Genomic DNA, 26,255 nt, shown 5'->3' with positions numbered 1-26,255 from the left:
CAGATCATCATGTAAGTAACTGTGTTGACACACACAAGGAATCATATACGCACTCACCTGTCCCAGTGGCTGATTAAGGATTATGACTAATGGGGGTGTCAGTGATGATATATACAGTCAGTGATGGGAGTTTGACAAAAATAAAAAATCAAGAAGTGAGGATTAAAGGTGCAACATCATAATTTTATGTATTTAATCTCTAGTGGTATTGCTGAAGAAACAACACTTTTAATGAAAATAAATGCACCGGTGTAAATAAGACAGGAACATATACACAATCACATCGAGATACTATTTTAAATGTGTTCAGTGTACATTTTGTTCTGGTAAGAGGAGAAGCAGACATAAACTATACATTCTACTGGTTGCCCTTTACAGTTTGGACATCTAGACCTTGAAGTAAATGACTTTCTATTGATTAACATTAGTCACAGGGAAACCCTTTTGACAGCATCTGTGTTGTATCTGTAAAACCACACTTTCTCTGAGTGCCAAGAAGCTTCTCTTCCTTTAAGATACAACCCAGACTCACATATTTCTTTGCCTGTTATTTTTTCATGAACCACTCTCTATTACTGAAAACTGTCCTCACACTTGTTATTTTAACTATTTTGGGCTATGTCAACTTTGACAAAAGAGGCTTTTAAGCTCGCTAAAATCACAGTTAAAGTGCTTCATATGTTATCTATTAATTAAAAGTAATAAAAATTACTTTAAGATTCTATGACTGCTTCTGCAAGTTGCAAATGTAATGTTTATTCAGTGTAAAGCTGGATGGACTTTTTGTAGCAAAATGCATGTTTTCTGACTGTACAGCCCTGTGCTTTACAGCTTGTATTTCTCAGTACATGTGTGCAAATGTTTATTGCCAGAAGCAGAACACTGCACATACTGTAAATCTAACATAACACATATCATAACATTTGATCTTGTGAAACTATAAGTTCAAAGGCTCTAAAATGTGGCAGGGATCCAGGTGAGGGATCCACTAAACTATCATCAGTCTACTAGATGTCTGTGTGTTAACTGATCTAAGCTGCAAGCATGCATTTAGCTTTTTATATGAATGTGAGGCAACCAAGTCAGTTTTTGATTATGGACCGCTGTAAAATGATCCTGTCCTCCACAGAAAAACGACCATATAGGCCATATAACACAAACACATGACAAAGACGGTCACGTATTATAAATAGCCATAAAGTTGTACTCCAGTAGTGGTGGGTTGGGTAGATGGTTAGCAACTTAGCCGCCTTTCAACTGGGACACCAGCATTCGGGTCTGTGTGAAACAAGATTGATTTGTTTTTTTAATAAAGTTAAGTACTGTTAATTATGTTAGCTTCATACCATTAGCTAGCTTGCAAACTATGTTAGTCTTAAAGGCGTTGACAGTCCCTTGTAGCCCCTAAGCCTTACCCTAACTCCACAGGGGTGTGTGCCTTAACCTAAGTCAAGTCTCTTGGCCGATCTGCTAGCAGCTCCCTGCAGTCTCCACGTGTTTAGGTCCAGTGTCACGATCCTGGTCTGAATCTATCTATGTTTTTCATTTATTTTGGCTTTGTCTTTTCGGTTTTCTGATTCTGGTTTCATGGTTTGGGGGTTTTGTTTCCATACGCGCTTTCACACAGAGATCCTGCAATAAACGCGGAAAGAATGTCTGCCAATATGCCACTTTCGTTCATTCATACTGAACAAAATATTGTGGCGTAATCCATCTTCCGGAGCTAATCCGGTCAATTTTCAAAATAAAATACCCTGTCCAGACTTCGTAATCCGATCGTAAATCAACAATAAACACTATTAAAACAGACAAAAAAAGAAACCATTTAATTATGTAGCCAACTTGACGCTAGCACCGCCAGGGTTTGGTGTATACCTATAACCGCCATGGCGGGTAAAATTTACCTGCTAGAAAAATGCAGTGATTGTGTGATTATTTCTGCTACATGTTGCTTCAACACACTTTGGCAAACATTTAGCACCATGGCTGTGCATTACCTATAAACACCATCCCCACATTTCAGGCATTTACAGAATGTTTTATTCTATTCATTTTGCCTTCACCATGTGTGAAAGCGCCTCATGTCTGTGTTTCCTCGGCTCTGCTGTTACCGGTTTTGTTTATTTACAGTTTTTCTCACTCACTTTGGTACATTTCTCGGATCATCCCTAACATTTGCAAAACAGGAACTGCATTTCTTGAAACATATCGAACAAACAGCACAACACAGCGGATTATCTGCAAAAGCCCGTAACTTGCTCAAAATCCTTAGTCTATCTCTCAAAAACAAATCTTTATGTCTCTGAAAATGTCAGTGCCATCAGAATGACAAGTCCTTGTGTCATTGTTTACAAACAAGATAACATGACTAAACATTTTGGCTATCAATATAATTTGTTCATTTTTAGTTAACCCTGTTAGCCATAGTTTACATCAGAAAACACTAACGTTTTAGCCATAAAATGCACAAGGCTTCACTTTTTCAATATGTCATATCAATTTCAACAGTGTAAAGTTATTCATTGCAAGAGATTGGACAGGATTCACAGTTACGTTTTTACTGTTCGTACTATAATTTCTTGACAGACCATGTCATTGTGATGCAGAAAAGAAAAAGAAAAGACTGTTTTCCAGCACTGTATAGGAACAATGGAAGAAATTACAAAATTAGAAATGTAAGCATGTGAAACACTCCTTAGGCTGATGTTCCTGTTTGTCAGGTCACAGATTCTCATCTACATCACAATGGATATCTTCATCAATTACAGAAAGGAGACACTTATAAAAAAAAGTTGCAAACGCACACACACACACACATATATAAGCATATACATCTACTGGCGTATATTATATATATATTGCACTGCTCACTGTGTATTGTTGCTGTTCACTGTGTATGGTATTGTGTGTATTGGGTGAATGATCTGAGGGCTGTGTTGCTACTGTAGGATGTTGTTATTTGTTGTTGTCTATTCTTATTTTGTTAATGCACCATGGTCTGTACGAAACAACATTTCGTTCAGCTGTATACTTGAATGTGAAGAATTTCAATAAAGTTTGACTTTATTTAACTTTGATTTTGACAACATGTCCAGCCATTTTGCATCTGGTGACTTACACAATGAACTTGTGGCTAGATGTTTTGGGGTGTAAAACTATTCAACACAGTACTGGTATAATTCATTGTGATCAGCATGACATAACCAATTGATAATGTAAGAAAAAGCAGACAATTGTACATAATCATTTGCTTCAATGTTCAAAACAATGAGAAATAGCTTTTATGATGTGCACAAGTGACGAGATGATGTGGAGGTTTAACAAGTAGTTTTGAGAATTTCACTTGTGATCTAAGAAATGTACTAAAGCTAGTGAGAAAAACTGTAATCCAGGTCTCCCTTTGTTAATCACTCTGTCGGCCTGTGTGTCTGTTGTGCTCGATTGCCCTGATCTCTATCACCTGTTGTGTTCCCGCCCTGCCCGTTTGCCCAGGTATAAATGCTGTTTCTTCAGTCTGTTTCTGGTCATTGTTGTGCGGAGTTTCCTGCCTGTCTCTGTGCTACCTGATCTGTTGTTTGGACTTTGACAACCTCAACTGCCTTTAAGCCTGATTTTCCGTTTTGGATTAAAACCCTTGCAATTTCTGTCAGCTCTCTAGTGTTGTGTGTTTTGGCTCAAGCCTGCTAGTCACTTCACCGTATTGACATCTGGTCAGGAAACAGAGTTTGAAATTGCCGTGTTGGGAGGCATGGACAAATGCCACCGGTAGAGGCGCTATTGTAGGATACACTCGTATGACTCGTGTTGGTGGAGGTGTTGGTGGAGGTTGGTTAAAACGACATATGTTGTCGTTTAGGTTGGAGGACTTAAGTAAAATTCATCCCATTGCTTGAAAAATTAACAACTTTCTATCTAGTTTCGGTCCCATTCTTTCATTTCTCTCCACGTGTCTTCTGCTCTGCTGCCCCCCCCCCCCCCCCCCCCCCCCCCTAATAGTTTCCTCTCTACAAAGTGATTTTTCTTGTCAACACAATTTTTGTCATTGTTATGTTAGAAGTCATATATGCTGACTCGCAGCATGGCTGTGATGTCAACACACCAGAATGAACCTCCATCTCTAGAAGGGTGGAAGGGCGAGTTTAATTTGATTGACAGGTGGTGAGTCAGGCCACTGAGTGAGGAATGTGTGCTGAATGCATTAAAGAAAGCAATGAGACAGGGAGATTATGACTGATTGACTGTACCTACTGAGCAATTAGAGTGAGATTAATTGGTTGGTTGTCACTTCATTGGACTGTTATTAGCCTAGGTTCTCTTCTCTGGAAACCATTTAAATGTGAGCTAATTGACATAATTGTTCTGAAGATGACAGAACTCCTGCGATATTACAGAACACACTTCGCTTTTCCTCTGTGGGTTAACAATGAAATAAATGGTAATTGACAAAATGTTGTAATTCAGAGAGAGGAGGCAGCAGCAAGAGAAACAGATGAAAGACGACAGGAAGGGTGAAAGGAAAAAAAGAGTAAAAGCAAGAGGAGGAAACAATAATCGTGTGTGTGTGGTGTGTGTGTGCATGTTCGAGCAGCATGGAGTTGAGGTCATGGAAACTTAACTGCCCATGTGTTTTGGCCCGTGGATTAGCCTGGACATGCCTCCACTCTGGCTGGAATGCTTTTTTTATCACACACACATGCCACACACACATGAACAAGGTCAGGCATGGAAATTAGAGCAGTGGTTGAAATAACCTTGAGAGACTACTTCTATAAATGAGTTAAAAGGTATATGGGATTTATAAATGATCCATCCAAAGCACCAACACATACTGCATCATATATTCCTGTAGCTCAAGCTCATTGTGTATTTATGATCTTACTAAGTCATACACTTTAAATGTTGATACAGATTTTAATATTTAAATGAATGGTAAATATTTGATTATTTGTGAATAATTCATGCAATACCCACTGCATTATTGTTAAAAAAAAAAAAAGTAACCACTTTTTTTAACCTCTGTGTATTTTTAACATGCCTGATAAAACTGTGCAACATGCATATTGCTGTAGAAGATCAGGAGGAATCAGCCTCCAAAATAAGCTGTCATGGAGATTAGATGAGATCAGTAGCATTCAGGATTTTGCCCGAGTTTACAATATCATTCATTAAAAATACATCAAATTATGTGACAAAGTGATAGCGAACTGTGTTTTACAGAGATTTGACATAAACCAATTAAGAATAGTCTCTTTTCTCACAAAATCTTTGAGATGATCAGCCTGATAAACAGGTCGAAGAAGAGCAGTAGATGTGTTCACTTACTTCTACTGCTGAAAGAGGATTTTGAGTAACTTCAAGTAAAGCAGCTTCTGTACTGCACTTACAGCCAGAGTCGGACTGTTTCCAGATTTTTATTTTAGATCCTGTCTTTACATTTGACTTGAGTAAAAGTACGAATGTGTTTTATGTAAAATGTACTTAAAATATCAGAAATTAAAGGACTCATTGGGCAGAACTGTTCTTTTCAGAATGGTATAACAATGTGTAATACACATCCTATTGTTTTAATATTATAAGAGAAACACAAACAGCATTTTAATGTTAACAGCTGATGAAGGTAGGGCTAAATTTGAAATACTTTATGTATTGTTGGATAGTTTAATCTATAACTATCACATTATAGAAATTGATCATATGTTTTGTTGGTAAAAATCAAAGTATCTCAAACATGTACTTAAGTACAGTACTTGAGTAAATGTAGATACTTTGAACAATACTTCTACTACCAACACTTTCTTTTTGTATCCAGCTTTGTTTTGTACTCAGCCCTCAGACTTATGTATTTGCAAGACATGGAGCTAACTTTTGGTTTATACACAAAGAAAATAAAAATGCTCAAGGGAAGTTGAATATTACTTATAGCGGAGTGTGATGTCTATAATTACATGACTCTAAATGTGCCATATTGAGGATTAACCCATTAAGTAATGTGAATAAATGTCATACATACAGTAACCTGTTTCATCTTGCCCCATCTGGAAGTATTTGAAATTATTGCAGCTAGTGGAATAAGCATATCTAGATGTTTTTATTGAAGAGGTTTAATATTTTATCATGTAAAGTGTTTACAGTTTGCATATTTTAAATAAATTAAACCAGTGAAAGCAAGCGTTTAGGAGACTCTAAATTACTGAACATGTTTCCTGGTGAGTACTGCACAGTCTCTTAAAAGATAAAATCCACCCACCACCTGGAAAGAATTACAGTAGGTTACAGTTGGGCATATCTTTTCCCTCAGTGAACAGGAAATGGCTTATTTCTCCTGAGCAGACCGTGTCCCAGCTAGGGAAGTGGCTAACCACATGAAGCTAGTGGGATCTGTTCTGTTTACACACAGTAATTTGCACAGGTGAGAGCGGATGGGCTACAGCACTGAATAAATCGCAGCCTTGTTTAGTCCCCAACCACTAGGGAGTGGTGTGTGTGTGTGTGTGTGTGTGTGTGTGTGTGTGTGTATACGTATGTATGTATATGTAAAAAAACATTTTTATGAATAATTTTATGAGCATACTGTAACATCAGCAAAGGAGAGTAATTCAACAGGAATCTGTATAAAATTCTAATTGACCTGAATACATACCTGATACAGCATGCACACACAGCAGTTACATGTTCTTGGAACCGTAGATAAAAGTGACCTTTTAATATCAAAATTGTCTCAAGCAACACCTAAGACACAGTTAAAACCACTATTACCTTTGATCCTATGAGTGAAATAATAGAGGTGGCATGTCAGTCATATTGTGGGTTTGATCCTGACCAGGGTCAACTGGGGCTTTTTTTACCCTTTTTTTGGAATTTGCTTTTTTTATATGTTTGTGTAGTTTTTAACCAGGTGTGCCAGTTTCCTGCAGTTAAAAGACGTATCTGGTGAATTGGACTGGAAAGGAATGTCCCTATTAATCAGTCAAATTTTATTATCAAAGAATAAAATATATTTTATTTATGAATTTCATTGAATCTGGTCTCTTTCGATATCTTACATTCGCGCTGGCCTGGTTTCTTCTTTGGCTTTCCAGTGAACAAGTGGTCAAATGTGTTTATAAGGCCTGTTGTGTAGACTTCAAGTCTTGTTATAATGCTGTGGAGCTGTAGCTGGCAGGGCAAAGACACACAAAAGTGCCAGGCTGACCTCGACACATGGGCCTTGCAGTATCACAAAAAGACAGACACACACACTTGTAAACGCACTGACATTCCTCATGCAGCTCCATATTATTCTAAATTAATTTTGAGAGAGCAACTCTTGCCATTAGAAGTGTTGCATACGAGTTACATAATTAACCTGGTCTCATTGATAAGATTTTATCATGTCTATGACCCCTTTTATCCATCCTCTTCATTTCTTCATTATAACTTCTTTATTCTGCCCCTGTGACCTCCATCCTTTCATTCACTCTGTTGATTTCCATTATCTGAAGCTGCTGAGGGTTGTTCCCTTATTTCCATGTCAGTCTTTCACTCTTCCTCTACCTTCCTTTACCTCTTCAAGGTTATTTTATTCTGACTTTTTTATCTTCTGCATAACAACCTGCCATCCATCCTTCCTCCTGTGGATTTGCCTATGTTATGAGGTTATTTAGACTTGTTCACAACTCTCCCTCCCTCTCTTCTCCTCCAATCTTTCATTCATCCATCATCATCGCTGATCGTCCATCACCGACACAGCCATTTCTCCATCTTTATCATCCGTCTTTAGTAGCGGTTGTTTATGTCTGCTTGACTCTCTGCTATGCTGTTTACTGACCGTCCTTGCTTTTTTGGAGTCGTCTCCTTCAACCCTAGTCTGTCCTATTTATTATAACTTCTTTCATCCTTTTCCATCCATCTATCACTTTGGATCAGACTTTTTGAAGCTTGCTATCTATAAAAATCACCACTTTCTCTTTCTTTCCATCCCTCCATCCAGCTCCCCCACCTTTGATAGTTAGGTCCTATTTGCTGCTACATCTTTCATCATCACTTCCATCCCTTCTTCCCATCACACTCCACTCTCCATCTCTCTCTTAGAGAAGTTATTTAAAGTTTTTTGGGTTTGTTTATCGTAACATTTTTCATCTTATCCTCCCTCATTCCCTGCTGGTCCACTTCTCCCTCCATCCATGTCTCTATCCTATGGTATAAAAGTTGTTTCATTTGCAGACCGTATGCAGCTCCCTCTTTCTAAGATCATATACAAACAACCCTTGCCGTCGATGCTTATTTCTCTTAGATGAAAGGCCACGAAAAAAATCACAAATATCTGACCATAACAAACCAGGCCAGACAGTACACCACCCCACATGATGAGACTGTGGGTGTGTGCGTGTGAGGGGCAAGGGGGGTATAGACATACAAACACTCACATAGTTGCACACATACTGACAAACCTTGTCAGACTTCCATCTCACACTTCAGAATTTATTTTTTTCTGCTTAATTTATGCAGCAATCCCCTGTCAAATCCAACCTGCACCCGTTCCTCTGACTGACCGGCTGCCCTCTGTTTCTTTTCAAAGTGTAGAATTTCACAGACCTTGAGCAAAAATGGAAAAGCGGGTGAGAGGGAGAGAGAAGAAACACACCTAAGGTAATAACCTGATTTTGCCTCAGTTGGTTTTGATTTAAGAAAGGAAGAGTGTGTCAGAAAAACAGCAGGCGCTCTCCTGTCTCGATTCCATGCCAGATTTTTGAAGAGGGAAGTGAGAGAGGGATGGAGGCACGGAACGAAAGGAGAGAGAAACTGAACAAAGAGAGATAGAAACAGTGAATAACACCCCATGCCAATAAAATGAAGCGAACTGACACAAAGAGACAGAGATACCATTGAGAAAATGAGCGCACAACAGAGGGAGACAGGGGAAGGGGAATGAAGGATGAGTGGGAGGGTATTACCAATGAATGAATTTTTAATAACATTCAGATCAGCCATACTAGGAGCTCAAACAAAAATAAATACCTTGCCTCCATAATTTAAACCTCTTTTTTTATAAAAATGTAGATACAGTATGTTTATTTTTTCTGCCAGGATGATTCTTAATCAGTCAACAAACATGACAGTGTACCCGACATCAGAGAGCAAGGAAGAGACCCTGACAACAAGACAGGCAGGGACAGAGGATTATGGGTAAATATAATGTTGCACGCCACTCACACACCCACATGCAAGCAGCCAGTTGATTACCCCAGGTGTCTATATTCACACATGTGGAGCATTTGAATTTTAAACTTCTCCAAAAACATGTGTCATCCCTCACCCATCTGTCTGTTACCCTGACAATAGCACGAGCACAATTAATGTAAAGCTGGGAGGATATGCCAATTTACCCCCAATTTCCTGCTTACAGCATCAGATTTTTCTCTCAGATTTGTATTTTTTTAGCATAATGTATGAGGCGTGCCATTTTCCTTGCCAAAATCAGGATGCAGGATGTCCCAATTTGCCAATTTTGAAGCACATCCCAATTTAGTGATTAAAAACATTACAGATTTAGCAGTTATATTCATATGTACATCTCCACATGAAAAGGGCTACATTGCTTGCCTTGCATTCTCTTGCAATTCTCTTTTGTTTCAGCAAGTATATTCAGAAAAAATATTAAACGCTTTAAACCAATTATCATTATTTTTTCTTCATTTTGACTAAAATTGTGCTTTTCCATTTTGCTTACTATCAAAGTTGCACCTTGGTCACCTATCTTGGAATATTTCAGTTCCATTTCCCCCCCAAAAAACCTCACTGATCTGGTGGCCAGTATGAAACCCTCATCAAGCCCTGTAGATATTTTACCCACCTCCTTGCCCAAGGACACTTTTATCCAAAGCGACTTATATTTGAGGAACAACATACAAACATCAACATCAATACAGCACGAGATCTACAGCTGACAATACATACTAATAAGGGCAGCAATAAAAACTCAGCTAATAGCACATATGGCATCAATGGGGTAAATACCTAGTGAAAGAAGTAAGAGTTAACAAAAAAGTGCAATAATACAAGAGTATTGTAAGGGGATAGAAGAAGAAGAGCACAGGAAATGCATGTTTTTGGAGAAGTTTAAAATTCAAAGGAAGTACACGGAGCAACTTTTAGAGCAATGGTGCTGGGCAATGTTGCCGTCAATGGTAAAGAGTGAAGATTACTACAGTAATCCCCTTCCCCCACCACTCTGCCACCCACCCCGCCCTGCCGCTATCCATTCAAAACATAGTCAGACTTACCACCAGCAAGATTGCTCAAAAGGTTGCCCCGTGTTTTATCAGCTTTAGGGGTTAGAGGTGTTATAAGAAAGTGTTCTCGGAAGAGATGAGTTTTCAAGAGCTTCTTGAAGTTAGAGAGGGACACCCCTACTCTGATGGCATGTGGTAGCTCATTCCACCATCGTGGTGTCACAGATGAGAACAGCCGGGACTGAGATTACTTTGTGTGTAGGGATGGCAGAGCCAGGCGGCGTTGGTTGGAGGAGTTTTAGGTAGATTGGTGCAGACCCAATAGTCACTCTGTAAGCATTAGTGACTTGAATTTGATTCGGGAGACCACATGTAGCCAGTGGAGGTCACTGAGTAATGGAGTGACATGAGTCCTTTTGGGCTGAACAACCATAAAACCAAACGCGCTGCTGCATTCTGAACCATTTGTAGGGGTTTCCCCGCACAAGCTGGAAGACTTACTAGGAGGGCATACAATAGTTAAGAGATAACCATGGCCTGTACCAGAAGCTGGGAGTAATCATCACTTACTTATCACTGTTATGTTGATGATATCCAGCTATGTCTCTTTTGGGCCAGAGGAGTATGACAAACTGACCACACTGAGCAAATGCCTCACTGCCATTAAAGGCTGGATGGCAAAAAACTTGTAACACCTGAACACAGAAAAGACCAAGGTCCTTAGTGTGGCACCCGATAGCATAGCTCCCACGATCACTCAACATATTGGATCACTTTCATCAGCAGTACAATCAAACTTCAGAAATCTGGGTGTTATGTTTGACACATCAATGCATTTTGAAACTTTGCAAATCTCAAACCTGTTGTCTCAAAAGTAGAACTTGAGATGATAATTCATGCTTTAATTTCTTCCCAGTTAGATTATTGTAACTCCCTTTTAACCTCTCTCAGCAAGTTGTCTCTGGACTGTCTACAAATGGTCCAAAATGCTGCTGGAAAGCTGTTGACCACGTCGAGCCAGAGAACTCACTTAACACCCATCATGTCCTCATTACATTGGCTTCCTGTCAAGTTCAGGATTCAATTCAAAGTGCTCATTTTAAGATACAGAGCGCTGCATGGTTAGGCACCTGGATACATCTCAGACCTGCTGCACCCGTATACCACCACTAAGCCATAAAGATGCTCAGACCAAGGCCTACTGCACGTATCGAAACTAGAGGCGACTGTGCATTCCAAGTGGTGGCAACGACACTGTGGAAAGCTCTTTCATCAGACCTGCGCTCTGGGGTCTCAGTTGAAGCGTCTAAAAGTCAGCTGAAGACTCTTTTATTTAAGGATGCCTTTGTCTCACCATAAACTTTTAAATGTGAATACTCATGTACTCTTTGATATCCATAAATGATTGATTTTGATTGATGCCTTTTATAGTTTTATAATATTTGATGCTTATGTATGATCGCATGACCACTTTACTGTTTTATTGTGCTACTTTATATCATTGTAAAACACCTTGTGACTTGCTCTGTGAAGGGTGCTATATTAAATACATTTCACTTACTTACTTACTTCAATAAAATAAGAATTAACTGATGCAATGTGAATAAAGTGTCATCCTTATTTAATATGTAAAAGTAATTTTTCCCTTGTTGAGCGTTGTTTATTATGCTTCATTTGTGACACTCATCACTGTCTCAGAAATCTGTGTAGTAATATCTTGTATGATACTAATATCAGCATAGCATGACACACACAGCTTATTCAGTAAGACCAGAATAAAAAGCTGTAAAAGCTCTTTCAGTGGGTTGGTTATAATTGCATTCTGTGAGGCTGGTAGCTGTCAACAAGGCAACTACAGGCATAATACAAAAAAATAACAAAGATTAAATACATAATGGAGGCCCTACAAGTTAGTGGGGTGCTGAAAAAAGGGAAAAAATTATTAAGTCTAATAATTGCTGTTACTCACAAGTGAGCCTTTTGAAGCAGCAGTTGCTCATTTATAATCAAAATTCCTAGGAAAGTACTTTTTTGTGGAGTAGGTGGTATGCAATTGTATGAAAAATGTCACACAAACACCATGATTTTATTTGCACTAATAGGCTATGCAAATTTAAAGATAAGGCAAAGAAACCTTCGCACAGTTCCAAAGTGTACCTATGCAAGTTTTTGATATATTTGGTTAGCAGCCTGAGAATTAAGGTAAGCTTGAATTCATCAGTGATTCTCTATTTGAACAAAATGAGGTTGGAGTGGAGCCAAGAGCAGAATGATACAGGTGTTGTCATTTTATGTAAATGTTGGAATTCAAATCATTTCCTAATCTTTGCATAAGATACACAGGTGTAAAATGATCAGTGTTCAGGTTCCTGTCTGTTGTTTGAGACGCTAAGATTTAAATTTAAATTTTAAGGAAAGGGATTGATTAAAATTCCAACCAGCAGTATTAGACAGCTTTTCCAGTTTTGAAAGGCAAGTTCAACAGTGTGGTTTTGATAAGTCAAATGGATCAACAACCACTGAGGTTTTAGGGTTTGGTTGCTGTATTCTCTTTCCCAGGGAGATTGAATCATGGACCACACTGGCCTTGTGCAAAATAGAATTAATCCATCTTGATTTAATTAACATACAATTCTTCATTTTGTTTTACTCTGTACTTATACAGCTTTCCGTATACTTTCTAACATAAACAAGTAAATGTAATCAGAACAGCTTTCAGGTTTTTTGTATATTGCCGAAAGAGAAGAAAGAGATAAGAAGAAAATGGCTGAAAGAAAAATACTATGTTAGTAAGCCTGCCTTTGTTTACCCTTGTTTATGCTTAAATCCATGGTTTTATTGTTGCCTTTCGGAAGCAGCTAGCCTTTCCACCCCCTCCCTGTATCCAGCCATCCATCCATTCATCAAGCTTTCTTCACCCTACTACTGAAGTTCTTCGGGCCAATTTCTCTCTTTTTTCTGCTTGTCTGTTGGCCTCTAGTCTGACTCACAGGATGTAGGCTGTGGGTATAAGTCTGCCATTGGCCGACTATTTCAATCAGAATTCTCCTCTTCCCCTTCCGCTATAGTGTTAATCGTTTTGCAAGGGCACAGTTGAGGCGTCCTGGGTTTAGTGCTGCACAAGATCATTGTGATTGGTGAGTGTTTTATTCCCCTTTCCAGCACTGTCACAGCTCTAAAATTTCTTTCTTTCTAAAAGTTTCTTCTTCATTTCTTTCCTTCTCACTCCATCTTGGCCCAAACTATGTAGGACTTTGGGGTGTGTGTGTGTGCATGTGTATATATGTATGTACATGTACTATATATTACTACGCATTATTCTCTTGACTTCATGTATTTGCATGTGCATCAACATATGCTTGCATGAGGCATCAGAATGTACTCATAAACATGGTAGATGTAATTCAGTTTGATCTTGGCGGGTAAGAAGGCAACTTTCAATCCACTTAAATATTATTATTTTGTGTTTCAGTACAGCTGAACACTGACCACAGGCACAGTACATGAACTAGCTCTATGGCTGATCAATGACATTACATGACAACATTTTTCCAAGGCGCTACAATAGTAATAAATGTAAAAGAACAGTAACTTTAGTAATAACAGTAACTTTCACAAAAAAATGCTTCTGTATGCTCATTTCATCTTTCATGTTCATGTAGAAAAACATGACATCCACAGTGTGTTGCAGTAAATGCAGTAGAGGAAATGTACAGTTGTAACACATTTAACAGTATAATTTAGAGGCAGTTTCTTTTCTGCACTGATTCTTATTATTAAGGGCACTTACAATGACTCAAATTAAAATTCCCATTAATCCGACAGTGTAATCCCTCCATTGCATGGAGTGGCCTATTCAGCCAGAGTGTGGATTAGAGAACACTGAGACCCTGTGTTGGTGGTCACTGGTGTATAACAGCTCATAAAGATAATATGATGTGTGTGTGTGTGTGTGTGTGTGTGTGTGCGTGTGTTTTTCCTGCTGTGCTGGTGGTCAGCATTGTAGAGCACAGAAAGCTTGTCTGTGTGTGTGTGCGTATGTGTGTTGGGGGATATGTTGTACATGTGGATAATTTGGGTTCCTTTATTTCTTTGTGGTTACCTGGTGAAGGGGAAAATCCCTGTGAGGTGGTCTTGATTCAACGTGAACTACAGAGAAGGGAGCCTGTAACGAAGGAAACAGTGAATTTAAAAAAATCAACCCACTGAATCAAACACTTTTTCTAATCAGATGCCTCAGAAACGGGATGCAGGGGACAGTTTTAATATGCTAAAGCAAAGGAGGAACCAAAAATAATATTCCACCACCAGCGTTTTAACCCTAATCCATCCATTCATCCAGAGGTTTACACTGATGCTCTGAAGCTTGATTCATTTGTTATCTTTTACTGAATCTACTATTAAAGTATTTCCCATTTTTTCTCTTTGTTCCACATGTAGTCATACACTCATTCAGAGTCATCACGACTTGTCAGGCGACTCTGACTCCAAAGGAGCCTTTTTCTTTCGAAGGAATTCATTTCACAGGACATTTTCTTTTGTCAGTCACCCTCCCTTCTCACTCTCTCTCTAGCAACTTAGCATGTTGCTCAAACTGTGTCCTTTTTTTTGCATGGGCAGTATGTTTACGTATCTGTATCCAAATACAAATTCCAACCCACACAGTGAACAAGAGCAAGCACCTCTTGACCCCGCCGCATTTCATTTCATGAGATCATTCCTTAAACGTAAATTGGGACTGGTAGGCAAAAACACAGATGTTGAACGGGAAACCGAAACAGTAATAATAACAAACATGTATATCCCTCTGCTGCTCTATGGGAAAATCTATACTCTATATCCTTCATACAATCATGAAAAGATATCAGTCAGAGATGCATGGCTGCACAGCTCTCACTGGAGCTCGGAATGAATGTATTCATCATGCACTATGTTGCATCCCAAATGGGGACACTCTTAAAAGGTGGTCCTAAACATAAAAACACTTGAGGTAATAATGCATTGTGGTTTGTGTGTGTGTGTGTGTGTGTGTGTGTGTGTGTGTGTGTGTGTGACTAAGAGATGCGCAGTATGTTATGACATGGCTGACATTTATGACCATGGAAAAGAGGACTCCTACAGTGCAAAAGCAAGCAGATATTTTTCCATTTCAGCACCACCATGAGCTCAAAGCACGGTAAAGCTGAATATTGGTAGTTTATCATAAACCATTTACCAAGTCAAGTATCTGTGGTCAGAAATGAACACTATGCATACTTGTTAGTCTGTAGTGGTGTGGTAATGAGATAGTCTTTTGTCAGCAGAATTATTCGACTCTTCCGTAAATGGTAAAGTAAAAAAAGTTCCCACTAGGAGTAAATTCACTTCTTCATGTTGTTTTCATTTCAGGGGACTGTCATCATTTTATTAGACTAACATCTGCTTTATGCTTCATGTCAGCAATACTTGCTTTGATAAGCAAAATTAAATGGGTTTTTGATTTGGAAGTGTAATAATTTGCTGTTACTAAAGTCCCACTTGCTTGATAAGCTGTCGCTGCATCCCTAAAATGTATTACTTGTGAAGTGGCACCAATATCTTACCATTAGGTCAACACTTCCTGTAAGCCTTGTGTCATTTTCTACTGCAGCCATTTAGACATCTTTGCAGTCCTACTAGAATATTTCCCCAGCCCACCACACCAAACAATTTTCTGAAAATCTGTATTAATGCAGGATAGATGTGCCCTGGTCATGCTATAAAAAGCTTGGGTGGGCACGCTCAAAGTGTCAGGTACAGTGCAGAACAAAAATCTCCTAATCCCCTAACTCTTTGCTATTCATTATTATTTCACAGGGCAGCCGTCCCAAATACATAAGGCCCCTACCCTGCTCAGCCCAGTCTGCCAAGCTCCAGCTCTGGGTTTGATGTTCCTCCAACTTCCAACAGGCTATGATTATTTCATTCCTTTTTTAACATAACACATCAATTATTCAACCTTTGCTAGACCAGATTTGATTTTTTTGATTTAACAAAAATTATTGTGTGTGTGTGTGTGTGTGTGTGCGTCCACCCATCTAAGAGGAGACTGAATATAAAATGTTCTGCAAAGATAATAGCTCATGCCTTAGATGACTGATGGATGGTTAAGGGTTGGAGTAGAAGACGGAAAAAAATGCAAGTACTCTGGAATAAATTATGTCTTCATTAGCATAGGATGGCAAATGCTCCTTTCACTCTACACTAAATTGCCTCCTCATCCTCAATGCAAACTGTCAACACAACAAGTGTAACTGTGACAGCAGATTGTATGTGTGCGTGTGTGTGTGTGTGTATATTTGTCTGTATGTGTGCTAATGACTTTTCTTGTACTAATTCTGTTGGTATTTTAGGTAAGTTGAGAGTGCAGCACAGCAGGAGCAGCACTGCATCAAGCATAAGGAAAGATTAGATTACTATACATTAACACAAATCCATTACCTCCAGGTTTTGCAAAGTGAAGTAATGTGAAAAGCAATAGTAAACTTTTACTCTATGAATGTGATGAGTGTCCTAAAAGTTATAACTTAGTCCTTATAGCATTTCATTGTTAAATTAATTAGCATGCAATGCACAAGCCCCTCATTAATTCGTACCTTTACAAAAATGATTCCTTTATCGTTTGGCCTTGTTTCCTCTCTCACTTCCCCTTTCTCACTCTCTTTCTCCCCTGCCATTCCTCTCCTCTCCTCACATCCTCATCTCTGCTAATGAGCTCACTTAAATCTATGCCAAAACACAAACAGCAAGAGAAGAAGAAATAAGTACAGTGCTTACTGAAAGCTCTGTTTGTTAAAGGATTCATCATGTGAGCTGTTTTCAATAAATAATAAATGCAAACGCTGACTTTTGTCGGCAGACAAGACTTCGGGACATGAATTATGCATTGTTATTCCTGGATAGGGCAACACAGGGACAGTGTGGCAGTTTGTGGTGTGTGTGTGTGTGTGTTTGTGTGTGTGTGTGAGTGTGTGTTCATCTGGTAGACCCCTGGTACACATTGTGAATACAGTTTCTGAGGCTTACAATCAAGGCGCTTATGTGGACACAACTCATCATGATTGCAACGGTTAAGACTTTGTTTTGTGTATAAAAACATGTGCAGTCCAAACCTTGTGGAGGTTAATTTTGACTTTGTGTTCAAACCGAAATCAAAAGGATCACTAATTATGTTTCTTGGTTGGTCAGATGATGAAGAGCAGGATGTGTGTGTTTGTGAGTCTTTTCATGCATTAGTCCTGTGTGTGGGAGGTGTATGAGGTGGCCCTCCCAGCACATTTGTAGTATTTTTCCATTTGATCTCTACTCTCTCCCTTCTCCTCTTTTTTTTTCGTGCTGTTTCCTACTCTGTAATCATTACAACAACAAAGGAAACTGCCTTCCCGCTAGACAGTGGAAAGGTTCCACTAGCAATGCTAAAATGTATGCATTTTTTTTTACTTGATTGAAAATTAGGAAAAAAGGGGAATAATTACAAAGAGGAGAAAGGCACCCATCCACCCGCGACAGCAGTCATCAGTGATCTCTGCTGTCAATTCCGTCCGCAGTAAATAATTCATCAAAAGAAACAAAGGGGAAACAAATATGCAAATAAACCCCGAAAAGGCCAGTAACATTGGCCTACCACCACATGGGAAGAATAGTTGTGGATTATTACTATGGCAGGTTATGACTGTGATGAATCTGAATTCCTCTTGTTTCATCTATCTTGACAGTACTGAAGTCACACACACACAGAGCAAAAAAAAAAAAACCTGGAGGGATTTGAGGGTTTGATTGAGGAGGGAGGGATGGATTAAGGACAAGGGGAATGGAAGGATTGAGGGAGGGGGAAGGAGAGGCAGGGAAGAGGGTTAGTCGACATTGGAGGAAAGAAGAAAGAGATTTGGGAGGGGAAGGGAGGAAAGGAGGGAGGGAAGCTTTTGAGGGTGTATTCGACAGTGCTGTGAAAGGTAGCCATCAAGGGCTTTGATGAAAAGTGCAGGCCTTCTAAAGCTTAGGAGTGACAGCATATGATTTGGTCAAAGCATGAAGCTTTTCAAAGGTAGACATTCTCACTCCTATTCATCTCTCTTGGGCTGAATATAACTTTTGGGCTGAGCTCCGGTGAAATTCTGAATTGGTTTGACAGATTGACTGCATGTGGTATTGTCCCTGTGACTTAAGGACAGTAGGCTGGCTGGAAATGTAGACATCCTGAAATAAAGGGGAATTACATGCAATGTTTCAACAAACTCCTAGGTCAGCAGCTATGCAGAAAGCCACATTTCTATTGAGGAAGTGACATAAGATATTTAATTCTCTATGCTTAAAAGAAACCACATTATCATTGTCCTTGGTTCTTTTAATGGTAGCCATAAAAAAGTGCTCTATACACATATACGAGCTATGCATGGAATTATTTGAGTGTGTCACAGTCCAAAAATATCTCTGTCAAAACATTCAGCTGCCCTAACTTCTTCCAAAACTCCATCTTAATTCTATTTTAAGACATTTTAGACATTATAACAACCCTTATGGATGTTATGTGTTTCTGCATTTGGTAACACCTTAACACATGGCCACTGCAGTGCCAATGGCTACATAGTTTTCTTGGAGGCCTTTTAGCAGTTTGGCTTGGTAACAGCAATATGGACAGGCTTTCTGAGCCAATAGTCGTTAAAACTGAGGGTTGAGGTTTACAGTCTCAGGTCAGTAGCAGGCAACTAGCCTGTCAGACCACACCAATGTGTCATTGTCTCTCTCTCTCACACACACACACACACACACACACACACACACACACACACACACACACACACACACACAAACTAATACATTATGTTGCAAATAGCATGCAATTTAACACCTACGCACATAGACGGACAAACACACTCATAATACTGCTCTTTGCATGTAAAAGCATGCATGTGCACAAAATTGCACATGCATGCCTGTGAGGCTCTTGTCTGATAATGGTGTCTAGTTCACTTTCTGTTACACACACACACACACACACACACACACACACACACACACACACACACACACACACACACAGATAATAGTGTCTAATTTAGGCCCTCATATCTGTTGAGTTCTCCAGAGGACTAGACCTCATCAGGAATATATTGGTGACCTACATACTACAGTAGGAATAGACAGACAGACAGACAGACAGACACAGTATAATTGCACATGCTTCTATACTGGAACACAGACATCTCCAGTACTTACAGGCATCTGAAGCACATGCATGCATACAGGCACAGGCACAGATCCACGCCTTTCCACCCAGGGTATAACTAAGCTCACACACACACACACACACACACACACACACACACACATGTAAACATGTATACGTGTCTGTAACCACCCACTCCACGAAACTTACACAGACATACTGTACACAGGAACAGATGCACTCCCACATCTTCTTGAAAAATAAACTGGAAAAAAAAAATTCATAATTTATATTGAACGTTGTGAAATGATGGATGGAAAAGTTATAAAACTAATATTCAGCTGGTGAAGTAGGGGTCAAAGCACATCTATAGCTTGGTGCTGGTCTTAGGGGTAAAAGTCTCTACAATCTCAATTTTACCATTGGAAACTAAATAACATCAAGTGCTCCACTCCTGCCGTGATTACACTCTAAATATTATTCATAGTTAATCTGCTTTAGTTTGTGAATTTGCAAGCTCACCAAATATCTCTTTCTAAAGCTGCTTCATTTAGGATTCCAGGTAGTTTTCTGTGGATTTCCACCTTAAGTGGTCACAATTTTCTGCTGAGGGCAAATCTACCAATGATATGATACAGTAACTGCACCATCAGTCTGCTGTGGAAGACTGGAATCACTGTATCTATGCTGCATTATGCATTCTGTTGGCATCAGACAGACCTCCAGTCATCATTCATCATTCATGGGCATCGTCTGTCAGATTCACAGTATACTAAATGGCCAAGAGGACCTGAAAGAGAGGGAGAGAGAAAGAAAGAGAGAAAATCTCAGCTAAACATACCAGAAGGCCTGACTCATACACAGTACACCAGTGCAGACACCTCGACAGAGAGTAAGTCGGAGATACTGACCAAGTGAGAGATAAGAGGCAGAGAGGGAAATGTGTTATGGCATAAAAGAGAGAGAATATTAAGGAGATAATTACTAAAATCATTTAATGACCCTGTGTCATAATTAGAGCCCAACTACATTCGGTGGGAGGTTAAACAGATCTGCCAAAGGGTGGAGACATACGCAGACATTTGTGGTTGACTGTCTGCACCATGTTTGTAAATGGCTAAAAGAACCTGACTCATGTACAGTAGTGGTGACTACGTATAAAGAAGAGGGAACTGAGGAGGGACCACAATTGATGCAAAAATAGACATTTGAACCAGCATGGAAACACATCCAAGTCTTTTCACATTTATGGGTGATGAGAGGGACTCCACTCAATGGTGAAGAGGACCTGACTCACACATAGCGGTGTCTTTACTTAGCACTGCAGATAAAATGTAATGGCAGCTTTTGGAGCTGGTGTTGGACCACAATTGATGGAGTTCATTCAGAGCAAATACAGATTCACTGCTCCATTCAGAGTGTCTTCAAAATAAATGACAGTAGATTGTGTTTGGATTCATGGCTGTCAGTTAAGACCAACTAAGGATAATATGGGGACATTTAATGTTTATGAACAGATATTAACCTTTTGATCTGACATGCACTGTCCTTGAGAAATGTTCCACAAAACTGCTGTTCCTCAGTTTAGGTGAATCGGAGCTGGAGACGATACTGCAGAAAAGTTGATCCTCCTTCACTCACAGAATGCGCCAAGAAGGCAGCACCAGTCACTGATTATGTAATTATCTGCTGCCTTAGTAAATCAGACACTAATTACAGGCAGATTGCGTGCACAAATTGAATGAAATTTGAACTGTGCTTTCATGTAGGTAAATCTGCCTGAGAGCTGAAAGTTTTGAAGTCAGTAAGTTGATCGAGATGGTTATTAAATGTCTAAATATCGGACAAGGGAGCTAAGTGAGAAGTGTATTTTTTTTAAGAGAGACAGAGACTTTCAGGATAGTTTCAGTATTTTTCAACCTGGGCCCTATTTTGTTGAAATGACAAATAGGTACAAAAAGTTTTGGAATCTGTGCAGTAGATGGCTTCAGCCGGCAGCCGTGAACCTGCTAGAGTGGGGGACAACTGCCCCCTTTAAAATTTCATCCACAAAAAGTGCTTCTTTTCCCTATTGACAGGATCAGGATTAGGAAATGCCAGTGGAAATGAGGGAGAGGATTTTGTTGTGTATGTAGAGGACCTGCTAGTAAGACTTTTTTTCCTAATGTTACTCCAACACAAACTCCTTTCTCCAACTCTGACTCCCATTTCCACTCTTGTCTTCCTGCAACAACTCACCTCTCGAGAAATTTCAGAGCGAGAATTGTCCTTGAGCGAGATTTCTGTTTCTTGTTAAAAAAAAAAAAGGGTGTCATGGGCTACTGGAGCCTATCCCAGCTGACGTTGGGCAAAAGGCGGGGTACACCCTGGACAGGTCGCCAGTCCATTGCAGGGCCCATTTTGACACCAAAATATGTAAAAACAGGGCCTGTGTTTAAAAATGCTAAAATTACCCTTTATGGATGAATTGATGAAATTAGGCCATATGGACGGACTTCATGCTTATGTCAGTAGTATAATGGAATCAATATTGCTACACTGGCATAGATACCCAGGTTATGTGCTATGGCAACCAGCAGTGCTTGTAGAAGCAGCAGCAGGTGGTCCATGTGGACTCTGTGTTTTACATTGATGATGCTTGGTACTGAAACGCAGTCAAGATGGACTCTGTCAGACTGTTTATTGTGAAGATGAAACTTTCATATTATCATCTGGTTGCTGCTGTTTACATTCACCCCAGGAAAAAAAAACGCACTGTGGAATGTTTGGGGTGTATACGTGTATGTATATAAATAACTGTGCATATTGTTTTATTTTATTGTATGTATTACCCTATTTTAATACAGGCCTACACTTAATTATATTTTGTGTGTGTAGCATGAAGGAACTACAAATTTCATTTCGTTATGCAGCCTTGTGCTGTATAATGACTAATAAACAACCTTGTACCTTGTACATAGACAGAATAGGCAAAATCATTATGTATGTTGCATTTAGAGAATGAATAGTTTTCACATTACAATGTTGGCTAATTAATTAAATATAAATCAATGACAAAATTGCTTCCATCGGAAAGGTCTTTAATTTAGTATTTTTTGCATGCATTTCCTGAGCGTGGAGCCTACACCGGAAGTGACTCCACAGAGAAGCCGGTCTTGGAAACCAATAGCGCAAGAGCAGGAGAGGATAAGTTGACACCGCAGTCTGCAGATTCTACTTCAATCACACAGGAGGGAGAAAGATATACAGTACACATATACAGTATTTTCAATGCCCATTCCAAAAACAAGAAGGGTAAAATAAGACCAAAGTTGTGAAAAAGTTAGTTGAAGGCCTCAAAACCTTGCCAGAAAATGAAAAGCTTTCTTTTCTATTTGGGGAACACAGACATAGTTTCTCTCCTGCTGCCTCAAGGCAAGACAGAAAGAAGACAAATCCTGCACTTACTGTCACTGCCTCACTGATACAGTATAGATTTATACTACAAGCTGGTATAGAGAATAGACACATTAATGGAAAGTATAAAACCATATCAATTAAAAGAAATGTGCTCAAGACATCTTGTTGATGTTTTTGGACCTGTTATATGTAATATGTTAAAGCGAAAGTTCTTTCGTTTATGACCAAAAAGCTGCGTAACTACTGACTTCCCCAATAACCTCAGATTCACTTTGTGTTTATTTGCCAATCAGCAAATGTATGCATGGATACACCCTGATTTAAGGTGGCAAACGTGATACCAGCTTAAAATCTGCATGCTAGAATTGTCATTTTGAGCATGTTAGCTTGCTAGCATTCAAATTTAGCTCAAAGCAATGCTGTGCATAAGTACTGTCTCATAGCGGCTGCTAGTGTGGCTGTGGCAGTGGGAATCCCATTCCAAGCTAAACATTTTCAACACATTCTCATCTCAATACGTCATAACTGACGCTTTCAGAAAGCGTGACAAAGCATAATGACTTTACGGTAAAGGTACCCTTTAGCGTGCGTATGAAACGCCCCTGTTTGCTACGTTGCAGCAACACAAGGGAGGCTAACCCTACCTAAGGCCGATGTGCGCAGCTGTAGGGTTAGCCGGTCGACATGCATGACTTAGGTTTAGGTACTAACATTTCTGATGGTTGTGGTAAGGGTAGGGGCTTCGGTAGCGGTAGCTATCTAGCTAGCTAGCTAGCACTTCCGGTCTGTACGGGACGCCCCAGAGCGTCTCATGGAGTCGCTTCCGGAAGTGTCTCATAGAGACGCACCCAGTGCGTCTCACACAGACGCTAAAGGGTACCTTTAGCTTCAAATAACTACGCTTTGTCATTCTTTCTCAAATCGTCGGTATATGACGCCCTGTCAAAATTTAGCATAACTATTATTTGTTTAAATTTTTTATGTCATTTTTGCCAGTTACACAATTATGTAAATGTATCTGTATGTACATAAATAAACATATATTTCTTTTTTAAGGATTTAGGTATTTTTCAGTTTATATATCTATGTTTACTTTGATGTAGATGTATAGGCCTAGATGTTTATCATCAAAAAACTAATTTAAAGATTGTGCAACCTTGGCAGAGCTATGCACTGAGTGCTTTCTAGTAACTCTATCTATTTTTTTATTTTTTATATTTTTGATTGTGTATGCAGTTAATTCTCCCACTGTATTTATTTACCTTTATCTACTATTTCCTCCTGTGAATGCTTTAGCAAACAAATGTAACCTGTCATGCCAATGAGGCAAGTTGAAATGAAAAAATGAGTGTGTGTGCGTGTGTGCGTGTGTGTGTGTGTGGGGGTGGGTGAGCAGTGTGATGGTGATATGTCTCGATTGCATGATGTTATTTTCTTGAAATGAGACAGAAAGCAAAGGAGAGGCAAATTTAAAGGGACAGAATGTATGAGACAGTGACAGATAGAATAAGATGAGGGAGAGCAAAACAGACAGCATTTTGTAATCACACATTCAGTGTGTGCTACCAAAGAGCTGAGCCACTGTTATGTAAACCAAAATGAAACATTCATGAGCAAACCATCATCACACTCTCAACCCATTGGGATAGTGCATGAATGACCCATATGGTGGGTTAGCTACTATCTGAAACTCATCTATAGCAAAAGGGAACACTTTCAAAGGTTCAATGCGCTAGGCAGTTATCATATCCAAAAAGAATGACAGATGTGTAGGAGTGCAGGAAAAAAGGACAACCTTTATTGGCATGAATAAAAATGATCATGTGTCACCAGAGCAACTAAGGTCACATTCAGACCTTCAGGAAAAAGATGGAGATGGTTGGGGGTGAACGGGGAAGATAAAGGACAGAAAGGGGGCTACATAACAAGGAAGGGAGGAACGAGAATAAAGACGGAGATTAGGCAATAAAAAGACAGATGAGATCAAGAGACAGCTCTGACACGCTCAGGCAGCATATGCTTTCTGTGAGCCTGGGAGCAGCTGAGCTAACCACACACACACACACACACACACACACACACACACACACACGTTGTGATGTGGTTAGTTGTGACTTTGTCTGTGACTGGGTGTATATATGAGATGTTTAGAAAGGGGCTGTACTGTAGGAAGTTGTGCCAGATCCCCAACACCACACCCCACCATCATAAGGAGAAGGGGACTTAGTGGGCTTTCAGCTTCTGTTGTGGTTTCTTTAATTCTCTCCCTCTCTTTTTTTTCTGTCTCTGACTCTCACTCTATCTCTGTCCTTGCTGTCTGTCTGTTTCTCGGTCCAACGCTCTGTTCCCCTAAGATTGTTTCTCTGCATTTTCTTCTCTCCATATCATCGATCTTTCTGTCATCCTTACATCTCTCACTTTCTCAGAGGTAATGCGCGTCCATGAATAACATTTGCTATGATCTAAGGGCATGATTTCAGCATGTAACCAAATAGGCAGTGTAAATGTCTGTAGCTCAGCACTCAGACAGGAAAATAGGAATACGAGAACAGCTCTGACAGTATGCACACTGAGCCATTCGGACACTATGGAAATTTAAGTTTTAGGAAAACGTCAAATCTGTGCCACAAATGGTTAAAGAACCTGATCTTTTAGGCATGTGTAGGCCTAATTGCTGTAACATGAACCCAGGAGGGGTTAAGATTATGACTGTAATAAGTATAGAAAACTCCTGCCAGATAAACCGCACTGCTCTGTGATCATAAGGTGGTGGGCTTCGTTGAGGTTTAGGGCTTCTGTTGTGGTCTCTTTGTACTTTAGTGCTATTATTTTATCCTCAGGATTATCATGACATTCACTCAGCATTTCTCCATGACTCAACCTCTGTCTCTTCCTCACATCTCAATAATTTTTTCTTCATCCTACAGAGTGTGATTACAATATCCACTAATGACTTGAATATGATATGTACAATAAACAGAGTTAAATTTTTACAGCTGCTCTTATGGTTTCCTCCCTCCTCCCACCTCTGTCTCCCTGTTCTTATATAAACCTTGTTTTGTCTGTGAAGAGAAAAAAAGCCGTACCTCATTCTAACTTAAAAGAAATGTTAACCTGCCTTCTGTGTCACTTGCCACGCAGGCTGGATCAAGACTCTTGAGGTCTGAGTAATCCTGTACGCACGCATATATACACCCACACATTCTGCACAGACACACTCACTCACACACACACACACACACACACACACACACACACGCCACCACACACACACACACACACACGCCACCACACACACAAGTACAGACAGAGCTCTGGCTGCACTTATACACACATGGAACCCAACGATCAGATTTTCTGTCAATATAAACCTCCCCCCACACCCCCACCCACATGCACACACACTCTTACCATCCACCCCCACTACCTTTCTTCCCCTGTTTCCTAAACCTCAAACACCC

The 26,255-nt window shown here is 39.6% G+C and overlaps 1 long non-coding RNA gene across 3 annotated transcripts in view; it reads right to left on the bottom strand.

Moving 5' to 3' along the window:
* The window catches only part of LOC123968362, a 99,715-nt gene that overhangs the window by 13,105 nt on the left and 60,355 nt on the right, over positions 1 to 26,255 (bottom strand). For all 3 annotated transcript variants that reach the window (XR_006824446.1, XR_006824445.1, XR_006824447.1), the window contains one exon: positions 14,314 to 14,376. This is a non-coding gene — a long non-coding RNA (uncharacterized LOC123968362). The remainder of the gene's footprint in view (positions 1 to 14,313; positions 14,377 to 26,255) is intronic.

Source organism: Micropterus dolomieu, linkage group LG03 (genome assembly GCF_021292245.1).
Source record: "Micropterus dolomieu isolate WLL.071019.BEF.003 ecotype Adirondacks linkage group LG03, ASM2129224v1, whole genome shotgun sequence".
Lineage (NCBI taxonomy): Eukaryota > Metazoa > Chordata > Actinopteri > Centrarchiformes > Centrarchidae > Micropterus > Micropterus dolomieu.
The sequence above is the reverse complement of the archived record's forward strand: the minus strand, read 5'-3'. Positions and strand labels throughout refer to the sequence as shown.